At 44.4% G+C, this 19,614-nt stretch overlaps 1 protein-coding gene across 2 annotated transcripts in view; it reads right to left on the bottom strand.

The window, feature by feature from the left end:
* The window catches only part of ERC2 (ELKS/RAB6-interacting/CAST family member 2), an 866,973-nt gene that overhangs the window by 268,094 nt on the left and 579,265 nt on the right, over positions 1-19,614 (bottom strand). The gene's annotated exons all lie outside the window — the stretch shown is intronic.

Raw genomic sequence — 19,614 nt, 5'->3', positions numbered from 1 at the left:
AGGTTTCTGTTTGGATTCTATCAGTGTTTTAGGAAATATCTGTCAATTTCCTCTTTTAAAAATTATTTAAATGTTTCGTTTTCAGAGAAAAACAAAATTATAAAACAATGTTACATTAGAATGATCTCCTAAAAGGAATATAGGGATAGGGACAAGTGAGTCCAACACAAGAAAAAGAGGATAGAAAGGAAGTGGAGCTAGGCTATGTTTATGGAGAAATACAAAATATCTTTTATAGTCCACAGTTATCAATTTCACAAGTTCAAGGACCTTTTATTATTTTGTATTGGGCTGCTGTTGGCACATGCTACTGCTCCCAGGGCCAGCACAACCCATTAGGCGACCTAGGCGGTCGCCTAGGGCGCTAACATTTGGAGGGCAGCGACCGCGGCGGCCGGATCTTCGGCCGTCCTGGTTGTCGGCGGTATTTTGGAGGCGGGACCTTCTGCCGCCTCTGTCGGGGGCGGCATTTCGGGGGCGGGACCTTACGCCGCCTAGGGCAGCAATAAAGCTGGCGGCGCTCCTGACTGCTCCACATCATTTTCTCAGATTAACAACCTCTAAAAGATTGTCTGTGACACCTTTGGTGTTAGCTCTTCAAGGGAGTCTGGACTGACTACAGTAGCAACTTAATATCTTTAGGATACAGTGCCTTTAAAGAAAACAAAAGTACTTGCTGTTTTGAGCGGTACACATGTGATCCTCTGGTCTCTCCTATTACACATAAGAGAGGACATGATATACCGGTACTTCTGTATCCCCCATGACAGTTGCTCATTTCTTTGCTATCAATCTCTTTTGGTCCTTGGTGGCTTCACTGGATAAGATAGTCACAACCAAATTTTCAAAAATGGCCACTGATATTGAGTGCATCACATCAGGTTAGTGTCTTAACCTAAACATCAGAGGTAATGAGCACCTAGAGCTGCCACTGATGGTGTAGTTGTGGGTGCTCAGCACTTCTGAAAATCAGGCTAATGTATCTAAAGTTGAGCACTCAAAAACTGAAGTATTCAATCAATGGCCACAGTCAAGGATTAAGCCACCATTTTATATCAATGATGTCATACGATTCCTCACCTGAACTTCCTTTTGAAGCTTCTAATTACCAATGTAAACTGTAATTCTAGTAACTTCTCTAGGTTACAACTCATGATATCTCATGTTGATATAGCCATTTATTTTAGTGAGCCTTTATACAGTATAAACCATTATTTCTTGACTGGACTAATTCAGTTCATTATATGAGGGTGCCATCTTGTTATTTTCTTCAGGCAGCTGTAGTTTGTGCAAAGCTTTCATGCCAGAATTCTTTATCCAGTTCTAGACCTCAGAGATCATTACTTCTCTGCTGAGAGAATTTACAGAGAAGCAATGAATCAATTTTAAGATTCTTTTGCTAACAGACAGTGCTCTGCATGATCTTGCACTTTGCTCTATCATGTTTACATTCCCTACTACAGTATGTCTCTGATCCCCAAAGTGTCCCCAAGGGAACTTAGCTGTTTCTTAAGTTAGAAGAGACTGCTGAACTTTGCAAATATACCCAGTGCAAACAGGAGGCACTTGAGCTGTCCACAAAACCCTCTTCCTATCATCTTACTTTTTCATTAAGTATTAATGAGGAGTTTTTTGTCTTCATATTAGAAAGATCTTCTAGAACTCTGGTGTTCGCACTCACCTTTTACTTTCCTCCTATAGTGATTTGTATTATTCTAATGCTTAATATTTACACATCATCCGTTACCCTGATACCCAGAAATAATTTGCATGGGTAAAATGGGGTAATATTTTCAATTCAGAGGAGCAAAATCCAATGAGAAAGATCTGGCCAGCTGGCTAAGGACTCAGGATTTCACTAACTATATTTAAGGGCAAACTGCTGTGGAGATATCTTCTCTCACTAAATTTCAGCTAGTCTGTCTGTTATCCATTTTAAAAGTATGTAGTGTGGAGGGGGGTAAATAGCAATGTTATAGCTCTTCTCTTTAAAAAGATCCAGTACGATAGCTACCAAAAGCTTATGCGTGCATGTGTGTGCTTGCTGCACATATAAAAACAGAGAAAGACAACAAAATTGTTGAACTGTGAAAACAAAAACAAAAAACACACTTTGGCCTTTTCTCAGCATGAAGAGAGAAGGAAGGGGGAAAGAGAGAAAAATGCCCTTTTTCCATTGTAAAAAACTGTGATCATTTTTGAACAGCCAAAACAGGTGGCAGTTGAAAGCTGACATGAAAAGAACCCTCAATGAAGAGCAGTGAACAGCTCTGTGTGTGAATAGTAACTTAACTGTACAATGAAATGTGTATTCAAATAAACTGCTGCAAACTGGAAGGGAGGACTGAAGGGATCCAGTGGTCTTTGTACAGTGTTCATGGACTAAGACAAAGGGTTCTGAGGAAGTCCTTGCCTGATCCTCTGTAGAGAGGGGTTGAGGAAGGTATCCTCTGGACTTGGTAAGATGCAAAGGGACCAGGGTCGGCTCTATGTACCAGAGCTCTAAGCATGTGCTTGGGGCGGCACTTTCCAAGAGGCGGCACTCTGCCCCTCCCCCCCTTTTTTTTTTTTGCTTGGGGCAGCAAAAAAGCCGGGAGCCAGCCCTGGCCAGAGCCCTGCCGCTGAAGAGCCAGAGCATCGTCCCCTGGAGCCGAGCTCGGGCTGCGGCAGTGAGAGGGGCTCCCGGAGTGTGTGAGGAGCTGGGGAGGGAGGGAAGCAGGGCCAGGGATGCAGGGAGGGAGGAGGGGTCCTGCCGCTGCCACTGCTGACGCCACTGCTGCTGCTCTGAGTCTCCCCAAGGTGGCGTGGCATTTCCCCGCCTGAGTGGGCTGTTCAGGGCGCTGCCCGGCTGGGCAGGGGGCGCGGATCCCGGCTCACACGCTGATGGGGCAAGTGGCTGGGCAGCCCGAGCTGCCCGGGAGCTGCCCCCTCCTGCCCCCGGACCCAGCCCGCCGCGCACCTCCCCCACCTCAGCCACACGCTGCTTGCCCCGGGCCCCCACAGTGCCAGGGGCAGGGAGAGGCAGAGCCTGGCTCCGAGTGGGGCAGCGGGGGATACTGCCCTGCCGGGGGACCCCCTCAGCTTGGGCACCTGGGGGTCAGTGTCCGTCCTCTCAGCTCTGCCTGCACGGGGATGGGGAAGCAGCTGTCAGCGCCTGCCCCTCTCAGCCCTTGCAGGCTCTTCACTTGTACCTCCCCACATCGCTCCTTTGCCGCACCCCTTCCCCTTGTACTCTCCCTTCACACGCACCTCTCCCCTTGTACCCTCCCCCAGCCCTCTCCTCCCGCACCTCCCCCTTCCCCTGCACCTCTTCTCCAGCAACCCTCCTGATACCCCCTCTCCTCCTCCACCCTCCTCCATGAGTACATCACACCCCGCTTCTCTGCCAGTGTAGAGCCCCCAAACACTCCCACACCGGCTCCTCTGCCTGAACCCTCTTTACTAGATCCCCACCTCTTTCCGGGTACAAGGTTTGAGGATTAGTCCCTATGCCTTCCATGTGCATTTGGAGCACTAAAGATGGGGTTGGGGGGGGGGCAAGATTTATACTAAAGTGAAATAAAAATAGGAGAAACGGTTTGATCCCCACTGCAAGTGTAAATGGGGATTGCTGTGGTGAACAAGGAGGTCACGTTTGAGGGGGAGGGCTGGGGCGGCAGGGGGTGTGGGTGGGGGGGCACTGATGGAGGGGGCGCCCAGGGCTGAGGTGGGGGGCAGCCAAAATTTTTTTTGCTTGGGGCACCAAAAAACCTAGAGCCGGCCCTGAAAGGGACTGAGAAATAACACCTATATAATGTTTTATTGATAGAATCATATTTCCACCTAGTTAGAACCTCTACTGGGGGGGGGAGGGGCATTGGATTAAATATAACAAATGGAAAAGACCATTCCAGTCAATTTTAAAAAACCCTAAAAATCTAGTTATGTACTGTGCTCAGCTAGTAGTTGATATTTTATCATCAAACTTTGTTTTTGGTGGAATGATAACAATTTGCAGAGGTTGAGATCTTAAACATGTCACTGTGTAATCAGTAATTGCTGTGTACAAATTAAAATTCAAAACATCCTTCTGAAAAGAATGTACAAGGTCTGTGGCTCCTCATCTCTTAAGTGCCGTGGATATATTAACATGAAGTTTGGACATTTTGTTGTCATTGTGCAGTTCTCGTAACAACGGGGAATCTTGATTGGCTTGTGAGGAACTTGTTTTCCTTAAAAGAAACACCTGTACAAATTATCCATATTAAATATATCGTACACCAAGTCTGACAAAACAAAGTAAATTTATGTACTATTAATAAGTGTCAATGGGCATAAATTCTTAAGACGTGAGCAGGCCCTTCTGTTTGCCACTCTGCTTTGTGGTTCTTTCACCCTTCCCACTCACAAAATGCTTTTTTCCATATACAATATACTAAAGATATGATTTTATAATTTTACAAATAGTAGAATTTTATATAACCTAACATGATTAGAATCTCAGTGAAAACAGTTCAAAAGTCATTTTAAACATTGTCTGCTTGTGCTGTGAACCCAAAACAGAATAAATTGTGCAGCTCTGCTGCATGAGAATCAGATAAGAAACAGACTAATAACTGAAGTAGGCATCGTAAATAAAATTGAAAGTGACCAGGCTATTTTAATTGTCCAAACAAGAGAAATGCCAAATATAAACAAAAAACATAAGTGGCAGTTTCAACATAAATATGAATTTCATTTAAATATGATTTTATCTTGATAGCTTCTTAGAACATATGGGACTGCACTTAAGAAAATATACCACTACTACAGTTTAGAAGGCTAAAACACACATTCACCTGGATAGGGTAGAGCTTGATGTACTGAAGTGAGATTGTAACAGTATTAGAATGATTCAGGAAAAATTTAATACACCTTTCCATAGAAGGGAGTTCATAGAAAATTCTTATCAATTTATGAGATAACACAAGTTCCATAACTGGAAATGCTTACAGAGTGAAAACAGGGGTTCAAAGTTCATTCTCTAGATGAAAAAATGAACTGACACATATATTTGGACCAAATCCTAAAAGTATAAAAAGTAATGTTTTTACTTTTTAGGTTAGGAATGGTTTACATTTTCAAAAATATTGATTTATTTCAGTCTCCTTAGGCACTTTTTCCACTGATTAAGAAAAAATAGTAATATTTATTTTTTTCGGAAGGCTCAATATCTAAAGTTATACTGTAAGGTCATCATTTTATCAAACAAAATTTCTCAAGGGGGACGTTATTTTCAATGCAGTTTGTCAGGCTTTCCTTTTCAGTCATCAATATATAGTCATTAACAAAGGATATATAGCCCAGCAGTGTAGTAAGGAACAATCATGTTACATAGAGTCTGGAATATCACCCTCAGCTTGATCCTGAACTAACTTCATAGAAAGATAAATGATATTTCCATTGCAAAGTCTCCACAAACTGTTCAGTGTTTTAACAGCTTGTACTACAGACCTGACTTTTTCTGCAGGCTTTCAGAAGCTGCATTACACAATATATTACAAATTAATAATAATACAGGAAAAATTAATTTTGTAAACCAGTAGCTATGTATTTTGCATTTTTAAGACGAGATTATAACTGATCCTACATAAGTGAATAGGGGTACGGAGAAGGCACAAGATTGACAATGTAGCCATCTCCAATCTGGGTGGGGTCAGGGTATGCAGGCTCAATGCTAAACAAGCAGCTTCTCAAAAAAGGGCTCAAAGATCCCATAACCCTGTTGGCTCCTCCACACCAGCCAGCAAAGCTGAGCCAACACTGGGAAAGATCATGCTCTCCCACTGCAAAAAGTGGCACAGCTTCTGCTCCAGCTTGCACTCCCCAAAGCCCCCTGGGAGGAATTCTGGCTGAGTTTGTCATTGCCACACCACTCATCTAAAAAGCAGCCAGTGGTTTAAAGATTTCAGAGTGGTAGCCGTGTTGGTCTGTATCAGCAAAAAGAACGAGGAGTCCTTGTGGCACCTTAGAGACTAACAAATTTATTTGGGCATAAGCTTTCATGGGGGGAATACTTTAGTCTCTAAAGTGCCACAAGTACTCCTCGTTCTTTTTGGTTTAAAGATGTAATCTGGCCAATAACAAGCATGTGGACTTAGGGAAGAAAAAACAAACCATTTGGGGGGAGGGATAGCTCAGTGGTTTGAGATTGGCCTGCTAAACCCAGGGTTGTAAATTCAATCCTTGAGGGGGCCACTTAGGGATCAGGGGCAAAATCAGTACTTGATCCTGCTAGTGAAGGCAGGGGGCTGGACTCAATGACCTTTCAAGGTTCCTTCCAGTTCTAGGAGATAGGATATCTCCATTTAAAAAAAAAAATTAGAATTTACTTGATATTTTCCAAATATTTGCTTACTGGTTGTGGAAAAAAGTTATTTAGTACACCCATTACAGAAACCTCACAAAATTAAGCTATCTACAACTGTTTTCAGTAACTCAGTGCCATGATAAGGCATCTAGTAGTAGTGATGTAACAGATATTTTGTTAAGGTTACCTACTACTCGAATATCACTACAATAAATATTGCATTGCAGATAGGGTGACCAGATAGCAAGCATGAAAAATCAGGACAAGGGATGGGGGGGGGGGGTAATAGGTGCCTATATAAGACAAAGCACCGAATATTGGAACTGTCCCTATAAAATCGGGACATTGGTCACCCTAGTTGCAGAAGACAACATCCTGAAGATGTTCAATTCACTTGAAAATTTGCATTAACTTCTGGTAGGGTTTTTAGAACTGCTCAGCATTCACTTAGGCATCATAGTAAGGGTTATACCGAAAGAGGGACAGGAGACACTTGATATGGATTTAATCAGGCCGCAACTTTATCATTAGATGTCTGGGACTATCCAGCAGATAAAAGTGTACAGTGCAGGTAAACCCTATTTGTTTTGTAATTACCCGGGTGGGGCTTCTACCAGCTCCCCCTCTTTTTCCATCCAGGTCCCTCCAGCATATCCATTGCTGGGACCTTACCATCCATCCCACCTCGTAGGAGGGTTAAGGTGGGCTATAAGAAAGGGGGGTTGGCTCCCTGCAGTTCCAGCCATAGGAGTCCCAAATCCCACACCGTTCCATTCCTTTAACCAGCACCTCCTGTTTAAGTTCTTTACCAGGCCATTTACCTGGTCACTGGATGCCTTCCCTATGGAGTACCTGCACTGTGCATCCGCCACAAAGAGGCACCAGCAATTAGCTTGGCTGCCTCCCCCCCACAACTACTCGGGGTCCCAGACATCTTTCAATGGACTTTTGTGTAGCAGCCCAAAAACATGTTACCCCTCTAGTTTGATCAGTGAACTCCCCTCCCCGCCCCAGTGAACATGGTTGTCCTTTGAACTACGCAAGGATCATCAAGGACTCTCACAGCTGGGTTGCCAATGCCATGTCCTGCAACACACATCTCTTCCTGCTGGGCCATACAGGTTACCAGCCTCCCAGACCCTCATATGCCACAGCTCCATAGCACCAGCGGCATCTACTTGAGTTAGTCACTAGCTCCTGGTGCAGGCCCCGCACTCCGTTGAATTGCAAACAAGACGGGGCATGCACTATGCCATCCTCCAACTGCGGGCCCATGCTTGGAAGGAAAAAAGATGTTAAGGCTCAAACACAGTGAATCAAATTCACTCACTAACTTCATAACCCTGTGTAAAGTGGAAGTTTGGCCCACCATGTTGTCATACAGGAAACACATACTTGTATTGGGAGGGAGCTGTAATATGCCTGCCTTTGTGTTCACTTGATACCCAGGTATGCTAATGTAGTGGAAGGGCCCTCTGTCTCGTCTTCTGCATGGGGTACCCCCAAATGTTTTGCCAGGCCACCTGGTTCATTGTAGTGTGAACGGAGCTGCCTCGTGGGTATGAAAGTGATGTACTACTCGATATTCACTTGGAGTGCTGTTGGGGACCAAACCTGTGAGGGGAGGGAAGGGGGGAACCCTTAGGTTCCCTATAGGCAATGGATTAATTTTTTTTTTACCTTACATGGGTGCTACTCCCCGAAAAAGGGATCCAAAATCCCAAAGTTATCCCCCCAAATATGCCACATGTACTTTATTAGGGTAATACCATAGGAAACCCTGAACACCTTAAGCCTAACTGGCAATGGTGCCCGTGCCCATTGGACTGCCCCCAGCTTGCCTCCCTACCCTGTCTGTGTTCTGCACCTCATGACCTGTTTCAGCTGAGCCAAAGCTGCAGTTGGCACTCCATCCACCCCCAATCCTGTTTTCCCCTTGCGATCGTCCCCTACCACTTTGGCAAGAATGGGACAAATGGGTCCCAAAACATATCTCGCACACATGCTTGAATCTACAAGGGCTGCGAAAACAACCATTGTTATTAAATGCCCAGCAAATATTATTATGTGACTCATGCCCCTCCTGAGCTTGCAGTGGAAGGAATAGGCCACTGTCCACGTGTCCCCGCGGAGTCATCCACTCTAACCACAGTGTGTGATGAGGTATGTCAACCAGATCCCAGTTTGTGTTGCTACCCTTAATCGAAACTGCTCGTCATAATTAAACCAAGACATGCCCTCAAACGTATTGTATGCCCGCCTGATTATATCCATATACTTAAACAAGGCTGGGCTTCTCTCTGGGAAAGCCTGTATTATAACACCTGCATAGATAAGGAAGGCAATCTTCCAATTTTCCCAATTGGAACGCACCTGTGGCTACTTGGGCAACTCCTTATTCTGTGTGATCTATCCCAACTTACTCTCTGTCAACATCCCCCTGTGCAAGAGGGATAATATGTCCACGTATTCCCCTCTCAGGATTTTATCCTTAGTTGTACTGAGCAGGTGAATTCCATCGGGTCACCTACCCCAGCATAACCGTACTCTGGACTAACTGATGGGGCCTCCTCGGTGCCTTGTTCCCCCAAAGCCGCCCCAGGAAGCTCAATTCTATTCCAGAAGGTTATCTATCTTAACAACTGGTGAGTTGACATGTGCCCAGGGGTTTCAACCACACCACTGCACTCCAACCTGTGCGGGGGGTCTGCTCACCTGCCTGTCTCCCGTGTCCCAAACTCATGTCCATGCTGGGCCTCCCCTGGAATCCAGGCCAGACCCATCACCCACAGATGCCTGAAGTTGTCGCAGCAACTGCAGATTAGCTTGCAGCAGCTGCCCAACACCATTAGTGTCCCCAGCAGGGGCACATTCTCCAGATGCATCTGATATGGATTCTGGGACTCCCATTCCTGGCCCTGGCCTATTTGTTACTCCGCAAGGCTCACCACCTGAAAAAGCACTGAAGCATTATCCAGTTCAATGTATCCTTGATCTGTATATAGTCCATTATTTTTACATAAAAAGAGAGCAGAAGCATATCTGTTTTCTTCAAGTTACAGATATTAATGCATACAAAATAGCTTACATCATGTGAATGAAAAAGATATCAGAAACACTTTGCAAACTAATATATAGGGCTTGAGCCTAAACAGTGCAGGTGCAGAGTAGGTTTACATATAATTGTGTGGTAAAAATAGAGTAGAACAAGGAGTCAGGGGGACCTAATATTGCATTAATGAGAACACTGCTGCAAGGCCATCAAGTTACTTGGCTTGTAGTATAAGGGCTAAATACCCTGCTATAGCCTAGGGATTACCCATAAACCCTTATTTCCCCAAACATTATCTGTTCATGCTCAACCCCTTTATCATCCTGCACTTGAAAGTAAGGAAGTAGATGTGCAAAGGGTTTAAGAATCTGCTTGATGCAGAGGACCATACACAAGGCCAGATTTTCCAGTGTTCAGCGCTCACAAATAGGGCCACATTTTCGGGAGAGCTCAACTCTAATTTAAAGTATTGATTATAAGTGGCCAGATTTTCAAGTGCGCTGAACACCAAACATGCACAGAAACTGATGAGCTTTTTTGAAAATCTGGTTCTTAGTACTTAACTTCACTTGTACTTATGGGGAGCCTTTGTTAGCACATGAGCTGGAGGGGAACAACCTTGTACTCCTTGGTGTGCACCCCACAAGGATTGCAGGATCAAGACCCTTGTTGTACATGACTACAAGTTTAGACTTAAGGAATTCCAAACACTTTCTATTCAACCAGAAGTTTTGTTTGGTTGGTTTTGATTTTTGCTTTAATTTTTGTACATTACTTGACAAGATTGCAGAGATTTTTCTTTCATCAAACTTAAACAGACAAATTCATTTGGCCTTATGTGAATCTGCAAGCAACTAATGATGCAACTAAAGAGACCAATATGGCTCCACCAGGAGCTTTTTAATTACCTGAAAATGAAAAAGGAATCCTACAAAAAGTGGAATTGCTAATGAGAAGTAGAAAAGAATAGTGCAAGCATGTAGGGACAAAAATCAGAAAGGCTAAGGAACAAAATGAAATACACCTAGCAAGGGACATAAAAAGGAATAAGTAGAAGTTCTTTAAATACATTAGAGGCAAAGGAAAGTGTAGTCCTCTACTTAGCAGGGAAGGAGAGCTAATAACTGAAGGCATTAAGAAGTCTGAGCTGTTTAATTCCTTTTTTGCTGCAGTCTTCACTAAAAAAGTTAATGGTGACCAGATACCCAACTGAATGAATATGAACAACAAGGGGAAAGCAAGCCAAAATAGGAAAAAACAACAGTTAAAGAATATACAGATAGATTAGATGTATTCAAGTCAGTAGGGCCTGGTGAAATTCATCTTAGGGTACTTAAAAACCTGAAAAAGCTGAAGTAATCTTGTTATAGCAGATCACAAACTGAATCAGAGTCAACAATGTGATGCATCTGCAAAAAAAGTCTCATATCATTCTAGGGTGTATTAAGAGGAGTGTTGTACGTAAGACATGGGAGGTAACTGTCGCACTCTACTTGGAGCTGGTAAGGCCTCAGCTGCAGTACTGTGTCCAATTCCGGGCGCCACACTTTAGGAAAGATGAGGACAAATTGGAGAGTATCCAGAGGCAAGCAACAAAAATTATAAAAGGTTTAGAAAACCTGATCTGTGAGGAAGGCTTTAAAAACTGGGCATGTTGAGAAAAGAAGACTAAGGGGGAACTCTTCAAATATGTTAAGGACTGTTATAAGGAGGACTGTGATCAGTTGATCTCCATGTCCACTGGAGGTACGACAAGAAGTAATGGGCTTAATCTGCAGCAAGGAAGATTTAGGCTAGATATTAGGAAAAACTTTCTAACTAAAAGGGTAATAAAGCTCTGGAACAGGCTTCCAAGGGAAGTTATAGAATCCCCATCATTGGAGGATTTTAAGCACAAATTGGACAAAGACCTGTCAGGGATGGTCTAGGTTTTCTACATCCTGCCACAGCATAGGGGGCTGTCCTTGATGACTTCTTGAGATCTCTTCCATCTCTACATTTCTATGATGCTTTGAGCTTCAAAAGTGTATTGAGATGAGATGAAAACATAAAAGCATTAGTTGGCGCTTGATTTTAGTTTTGCTATGAGCCAAAAAGAAAAAGGAAGCCAAATATGGAAAATCTGAAAACAAGGATACAAACTGGAAGCCAAAGAGAACTTACAAGACACATTGGAGCAAATTAGCTTCAGTCCTTCATTACTGAACAACAAAGATCAAGCTACTCAAAGATTTTTGCAAAGGAAAACCTACTAACTGTTTTAGCAGATGATCAATACATAGGCTCATATGATATGAGTTATTTCTCAAGCCTATGCTTTGTTGTCTTGTTGAAGTTGGTCCCTCTGAAAATGAGAGACTAATTAAACCAGCTGGAGCCTAGAATGGCGCAACAAGCTATCCTACAAAGCTCCATTGATGAGGCTTATTCTGTATGGCCACATTCATACTGACCAACTCCTGAGTTCTTTACAAAAAGAGATTGCTACTGTAATTGTGTCACCTTGTTTCACATGAAGAGGCTACTCACCCTGTGCAGTAACTGGTTCTTCGAGATGTGTGTCCCTCTGTGTGCTCCACTCTAAGTACACTTGAAATCCATGCACCTCAGATTGGAGACTTTAGGGCGCCGTCTCAATTCAGTCCATGCATGCGCCCTCTGCAGCCTCATGCCCTGCACCATGGCTATAAAGAGCTGCGTAGCTCTATTGTATTGAATACCAAAGCAGAGGGTAGGAGGGCAGATAGTGAAGTTGTTGAGAATAAAGAAGTGAGTAATCTTCTCTTCTTCAAGTAACATCTCTATGGGTGCTCCACTCCAGGTGACTACCAAGCAGTACTTCTATGGAGGGGTGGGGCTTCAGAGTCAAGTCAAAGATTGAAGACAGTACAATAGAGTCAAACATGGCTTTACAAACTGAGGCAAGAGTGACTGCATAGTGTTCAGAAAATGTATGTACGGAGGTCCAAGTCGTGGATCTACATATTTCTGGAACATTCTTAAGAAAGGCTATTGAGGTAGAGAGTCTTTTCTTGGAAACTGGAGATCCCTTAGTTCTGTCCGCAATGGAGAGAAACAATCTGGCAGATTTTCTCAAGGGCTTAGTTCTGTCTAGGTAAAAGGCTAATGCCCTCCTGACACTGAGTATATGTAATGCTGCGTATCCTTTATCCTGGTGTGATTTAGGGAAGAAAACTGGTAGATGGGTAGATTGGTTTATGTGGAGTCTGAGGATACCTTTGGTAAGAACTTGGGATGCTGTCGTAATGTGATCTTATCGTTAAAAAAAGACTGTGAAGGGGCTATGCCATCAAAGCCCCTAACTTTCCAAATCTTTGAGCAAACATAATGACTACTAGAAAGACTGTTTTCCTAGACAAGTGTAGAAGGAAGCATAGAATCATAGAATATCAGGGTTGGAAGGGACCTCAAGAGGTCATCTAGTCCAACCCCCGCTCAAAGCAGGACCAATTCCCAACTAAATCATCCCAGCCAGGGCTTTGTCAAGCCGGACCTTAAAAACCTCCAAGGAAGGAGACTCCACCACCTCCCTAGGTAACGCATTCCAGTGTTTCACCACCCTCCTAGTGAAATAGTTTTTCCTAATATCCAACCTGGACCTCCCCCACTGCAACTTGAGACCATTGCTCCTTGTTCTGTCATCTGCCACCACTGAGAACAGCCGAGCTCCATCCTCTTTGGAACCCCCCTTCAGGTAGTTGAAGGCTGCTATCAAATCCCCCCTCATTCTTCTCTTCTGGAGACTAAACAATCCCAGTTCCCTCAGCCTCTCCTCATAAGTCATGTGCTCCTGACCCCTAATCATTTTTGTTGCCCTCCGTTGGACTCTTTCCAATTTTTCCACATCCTTCTTGTAGTGTGGGGCCCAAAACTGGACACAGTATTCCAGCTGAGGCCTCACCTCCTTCTTCCCTTTTTTAAAGATGGGCACTACATTAGCCTTTTTCCAGTCATCTGGGACCTCCCCCGATCGCCATGAGTTTTCAAAAATAATGGCTAATGGCTCTGCAATCTCACCTGCCAACTCCTTTAGCACCCTCGGATGCAGCGCATCCAGCCCCATGGACTTGTGCACGTCCAGTTTTTCTAAATAGTCCCGAACCACTTCTTTCTCCACAGAGGGCTGGTCACCTTCTCCCCATACTGTACTGCCCAGTGCAGCAATCTGGGAGCTGACCTTGTTCGTGAAGACAGAGGCAAAAAAATCATTGAGTACATTAGCTTTTTCCACATCCTCGGTCACTAGGTTGCCTCCCTCATTCAGTAAGGGGCCCACACTTTCCTTCATTTTCAGCCATAGGTTCAAAGAAGGGGCCTCGTAAGGCAACTGAGCACCAAGTTGAGGTCATAACAACTGCCAAGTGCACCCTAACAGAGTTTAGAAACAATCCTATCATTTTTAGCTCTAATGATGTAATCCAGCATAACTGATAATGGAGAGGATGTAGGTGAGAGATGTCTTAGGTAACAACAGTGACTGAACCTTAACCGCTTTTGCATGTAGGTATCATGAGTGGATTGTTTCCTACTATGTAACAGCACTCTCTTTACATCCTATTGTCGCAGCCCTATGCTCTGTCATGGCGTCCGGATGGCCAATTGTCGGTCAGAAGGTCACATTGGTGTCGTGTGCAGCACCTTGGTGCTGTGTGCAGCGCCTTGGTGTCGTGTGCAACACATTGGGGCTGTGTGACCATTCTCGAACCTTCCGCCTGGTCAGTTGTAGGTCACATTGGTACCGTGTGCTACAATTCCAGCGGGCCGTGTGCATAAGCCTAGTGTGCCGTGTGCAGTGCCTGTTATGTAGGGGGCACCAGCTCGGAGCCTGGTTGGTGTAGGAGCGGGGAACCAATTAGATGCTAGCACGTGCAAGGGTCTTCGAACAAAACTATGTCTCTGGTCTAAATCAGCAGGAGTGTCCGCATGTTAGCTGAAAGGCCTGATCATCCTTTCAGCCAGGATCTCCTCCGGACTTAGCCGGCTCGTGTCGTGTAATTTCGGGTTCCATCTCATCATGTCCTTGGTGTCTGTACTGCTGGTCAGCTGCGCCTGGAGTGTGGTATGCATGTATTAATTTTTGTAGATATTCTGTTGGTTAGGCCCTTTTTCTTTATTACTTGGTACCAAATCTCTTGTACAGTGTATAGAGGGTAAATTGTTACGGTTTATTCAGTTTTGTATGCTTGTTCTGGTTTTTGATAAATAGTTGGTTGTAGATTCCTTGTTGTTAAATGTATATAGCTTGTTTTATATTACTGCTCTGGTGATATTTCTGGTTGGTTACTTGTTTGAATTTGTATTGTTGGTTGGTAAAAGTGCTCCTCCCCAGCCCAAGTTGTAATTTTTTCCCCATTAATAAATGGCCACCTGTTTTTGAATTGCAATCTGCCTCTGTCTCAATTTTCCCCCTTCCACTTGATCCTCATTCGAACCTGTATTGGTGTCGGACACCTATAACCCTGTGGACCATCTATCAGCCATACTTTGAGACTAAGAATCTCGAGGTTGGGGTGAATGATTTGACTGGCATCCTTAGAGAGAAGGTAGGAGATGGTCTGGAGAGAGATCAGTTGACAAATGGCAAGGTGGATGCAGTAAGGGAATGATGTTTGACTTGGGCCACATCAGAACTACTGGAATAAACCTGACTATATCTTTTTGTATCTTGAAAAGCAACTTGGATATTAAGGGAGTTGGGGGAATGCATACAGCAGGCTTGAACTCCAACAAAGATTAAAAGAATCCCCCAAGGAGTAGTGACCTAGCTACTTCTTGATCAGGGAGCACTTCTTTCTCTTGGCTATGGCGAACAGGTCTATCTGCAGGACACCACAATACTGAAATATCCAGTGGTGTGTATCTCTCATTCGTGATTTTGAAAGAAGCACCTGCTGTGATGTTTTGCATACCCAGAAGGTAAGCTGCTGAGATATTGATCTGGTTTCGTATGCACCACCAATTCCAGAGCCTTACTGCTTCAGTGCAGAGGGAAGGTGATCTCCCTTGACAGTTGATATAAAACACGCATGACATGATGCCCATTATGATCTTCACGTATTTGCCCCTAACCAGGGGAAGGAAATGGAGACAGGCATTTCTGACTGCTCTGAGTTCTAGTGCAGAGTGGACTGGAGAAGAGACCCCTTGTCTTGAACAGTGTGAGCATCTAGGTGGGCTCCCTATCTCAGTAGGGACTTGTCTGTTATAACTGACCTTGTTGATGGTTGATTGAAGGGGATCCCTTCACAAACATTGTGAGTGTCCTTCCAGAAGTCGAGGGAGCTTTTTATGATTGAAGGCACCGAAACTAGTTTGTTCAAACTGTGTTTGCTTGGCAAATAAACAGTTCTGAGCTACCCTTGGAGGCAGCACATGTGAAGTCATGAATGCTTTATTACAAAAGTGCCAGCCACCATATGTACCAACAGCTGGAGACCATTTCTGGCTCATGTCTGGGGGCTGATCTGGACTATACTGAGTAAATTGGTGAGGGTTATGAACCTATGCGAAGGAAGGTATGCTTTGGCCATTATTGCACTGAGGTAAGCTCCTATGAACTCCAAACTTTGCACTGGGGTTAAGGTGGATTTTTGAATGTTTAATTGTAGTCCCAGTCTGAGAAATAGGTTGCTGGCCCTTTTAGTGGCCACTGAGGCTTTGTTGTGGGAGCATACCTTGAGAGGCAATCATTGAGTGATGGGAATTCCTAGTCTGCCAAGATGAGCAGTCATCACTGAAAGAACTATATAGCCAAAACAGACATTGCTACCAAAAACCTGTGATCTGATATGCATGGGGTGCAAGCGCACCTAGATGGAGCATCCATAGGGACACTACTAGAGTGGAGCACCATTAGGGACACTACTCAAAGAAAAAGTAGGAGTTTTATAATCTATACCACAACCACCAAATTCATAAGGCTTGTGATCTACAATAATCACCACTTGAACCCAGATCTCTGAATATAAAAGCCATTAATATATAGGGTTAATTTGTGCTCTAGTCTCAGTTTGAATAATGGAAACACAAGCTGAGGTTTAGTATAGGATGTCAATCAGCAGTAAGCTTAGCAAAAACATTTCTTTTGGAGTGAGGACAATAATTGCAAGTCAGCAGGAAAGGTAATGGATATATTTTCTTGTCAGTTTTGTGGACTGCCAAGAATTAAACTTTTAAATACAATAAAAGAATAATATGATTCAATTTCTTATGTACAGTTTTATGCAATTTAGTAACATCCCTAGACCAGTGAAGGAAAGATACAAGATAAAATAAGAGGAACTATGTCCCATTTTTTGTCTTACAATTACTATTATTACTGCTTATAGTGCTGCACTTTCTCTCAAGACCCTCACCCACGATTGTGTATCTTATGTATCCATGCACATGGAAGACATAAAATACATGTCAAACAAAACAAAGCAAGTTATTAAGTAGAAATAGACCCTAAATCTCAGTGGAAGTCAACAGATAAACATACTATAGCTCTAGAACACCCTAAGTACACAATGCATAATTCAGAGATGAACTAAGTTTATAACTTATTGCAATATTTCTTACTCACAGAGAAGTCTGGAATATTGAAACCTGTAGTTACTAATTTAGCAAAACTACAGAATCTTCTCTTCTTTCTTCTACTGTAAAAAAAGGGGGGGGGAATGCCAGTACAATGGTGTTTCTGCCATGATTGACAGGACTGGGAAGAAATATCTTTGGTCTGAATTTGTGTCTAAAATTAAACATAGAAAATTATCACTAAACTGCTTATACACAATGCTCTCATTGTCACATACACAGAGTGCTGTATATATTTACAAAATGTTTTTTTTAAAAGTCTGAGTCTACCACCATCAAAAGTCTAGACACCGCCAAATAAATTCTGCCAGCCAATATTATGGGAATGAGTTAAAGTGGTAATGGGAAATACCATATGAATATCAATAGGAGTTTGTATATAGAGGCATTTATCATGGTCACCATTAAAATCTTGGCAATTATCTTAGATAATGGTACTCTAACTACAGTTTAGGGAAGTATAGAAAATACTGCAGATATTAAACTAGCATTAGCTAAGGCATGGTAGGCAAATCTTTAGAGGATGACCACTCTACTGCAGGGAGGCAGAGTGGGACACATTTTGTCCTGTCTGCATCCCACACAGCCCCAAAAGGTAAAAAAAAAAAAAAAAAAAATTCAGCATGTTAAGGTAGATTCTGATCCACACCCTGCCCTAATTAAATCTATGCGGAACCAGAGACTTTTGACCTCAGTGGATGTCACAGGTTTCTAACTGACAACAAATTCTGGTCCCTAAAATAAAGAGGCAACATATTACAGATCCATATAGAGTGTGTATATGTGTACTGAGTCTATTTAGTAACATAGATCGAGATGGATGGTTTATAAACTAATGATCTATAGTAGGGTTACCATATTTTAACAATCAAAAAAGGGGACGGGAGGAGCCCCGCCCTAGCCCCGCCCCCGTCCTGTCCTAGCCCTGCCCCTGCCCCTTCCACTCCCTCCCACTTCCTGCCCCCTCAGAACCCCCAACCCTCCCCCCCACTCCCTGTCCCCTGACTGCCCCCCAGGACTCCACCCCCTCCCTAAGCCTCCCTGCATCTTGTCCCCTGACTGCCCCCTCCTGAGACCTTCCCCACATCCTAACTGGCCCGCTAGGACCCTACCCCCTACCTGTCCCCTGACTGCCCCAACCCTTATCCACACCCCCACCCCCTGACAGCCCCCCCCCCAGAACTCCTGACCCATCTAAACCCCCCTGCTCCCTGTCCCCCCCCTCCTGGGACCCCTGCTCCTAACTGCTCTCCAGAACCCCACCCCCTACCTAAGCCTCCCTGTGCCTTGTCCCCTAACTGCCCCCTCCTGAGACCCCCCCCCACCCTAACTGCCCAAAACCTTACACCCCCAACCCCCAGACAGCCCCCCCCGAACTCCTGACCCATCCAACCCTCCCCCCTGCTCCCTGTCTCTTGACTACCCCCCCCCAAACCTCCCTGCCGCTTCTCTGGCCCCCGGCCCCCTTACTGTGCTGCAGAGCAGCGCGCTCGACAGCGGGGGAGAGGAGCAGGGTCGGAGCTCCAGACGGCGAACGGCCGGCGATCTGTGAATGCAGGGAGGGAGGGGGAGGGAGGGAGAGGAGGGGAGTGGTGTCAAGTTTCAGGAGAGAGGAGGGGGGAAGTGAGGGAAGGGCTCTGGCTCTGGCTGCCGGAGCCCCGGCTGCATTGTAAGCCGCGCACACGCTCTGCATGGGGGGGGAGGAGGGGAAGTCCGGACATAGACAAATTCCCCCCGGACGCTATTTTTAACTCGAAAAAGCCGGACATGTCCGGGGGAATCCGGACGAATGGTAACCCTAATCTATAGAACGGATACGATTTTTGGGCCAAAGCATGGCTTTCCACAAGCCCCATGTATAGGGCAGTATGCAGTCGTGCTGACTGGCATGCTGCAGGAAGGTGGCAATCTAGCAGCCTCCCAGTCCCCACCCTTTTCTGCCCATTCCCTAGGCCGCTCAAGGAAGGGGACAAGAAATGTCTGAGTTAACAGATGCCACTCTCCCTTCCACGCTGTTACAGTATAACGTCACGGATAATTGGTGGATGATGCCCTCTTACTATTCTTTGCCCAATCTTGCCTTTTAAATTGATCTGTGTAAGACTTCAATATTTGACAATAATTCCCCCCAGGTTTTTTTTTCTTATCTCAGGGAACCATAAAAATATTCCTTCAGTAAATATCTTATTTATTGTAGAGAGGGCTTGATACCTATAGCCAAAAGGGCCTAATATTTTTAAACTATTCGGCCAGAATTTTTTCCATGCCTGCTGTAAGTTGTTTTTTTATTTTTTTTTTTAATTTCAGCAAAAGTGGTTCAGCCATTTCTGAATACAAGGTTAGGGGAAAATGCATTGTTTTACCAGTGTTATAAAAATATGTGTAACCATTCCATTGAGAAACTCTAGTGCTTACATACTTTGGAGCAGGTTTGGCAGGGTGGTCAGCTTGAGGTTAGAGAGGTGCCTTGTCTTGCCCCATGAAAATTCACCCATATTTGGCCCAAGCATAAACCTCTGAAAATCACTATTTGCACATACTCAAGAGGCCCATCAGAATAGATGGCTAAATTCTTGAAAGATTCTGTCTGCTCTGAGCATGCCAAAGCCCAGGCTGCAGGGGCTGAAGAAAACTTCTC

The sequence above is a fragment of the Malaclemys terrapin genome, chromosome 7 (genome assembly GCF_027887155.1).
Source record: "Malaclemys terrapin pileata isolate rMalTer1 chromosome 7, rMalTer1.hap1, whole genome shotgun sequence".
Classification (NCBI taxonomy): domain Eukaryota; kingdom Metazoa; phylum Chordata; order Testudines; family Emydidae; genus Malaclemys; species Malaclemys terrapin.
This window is presented reverse-complemented; position numbering and strand designations above follow the sequence as displayed.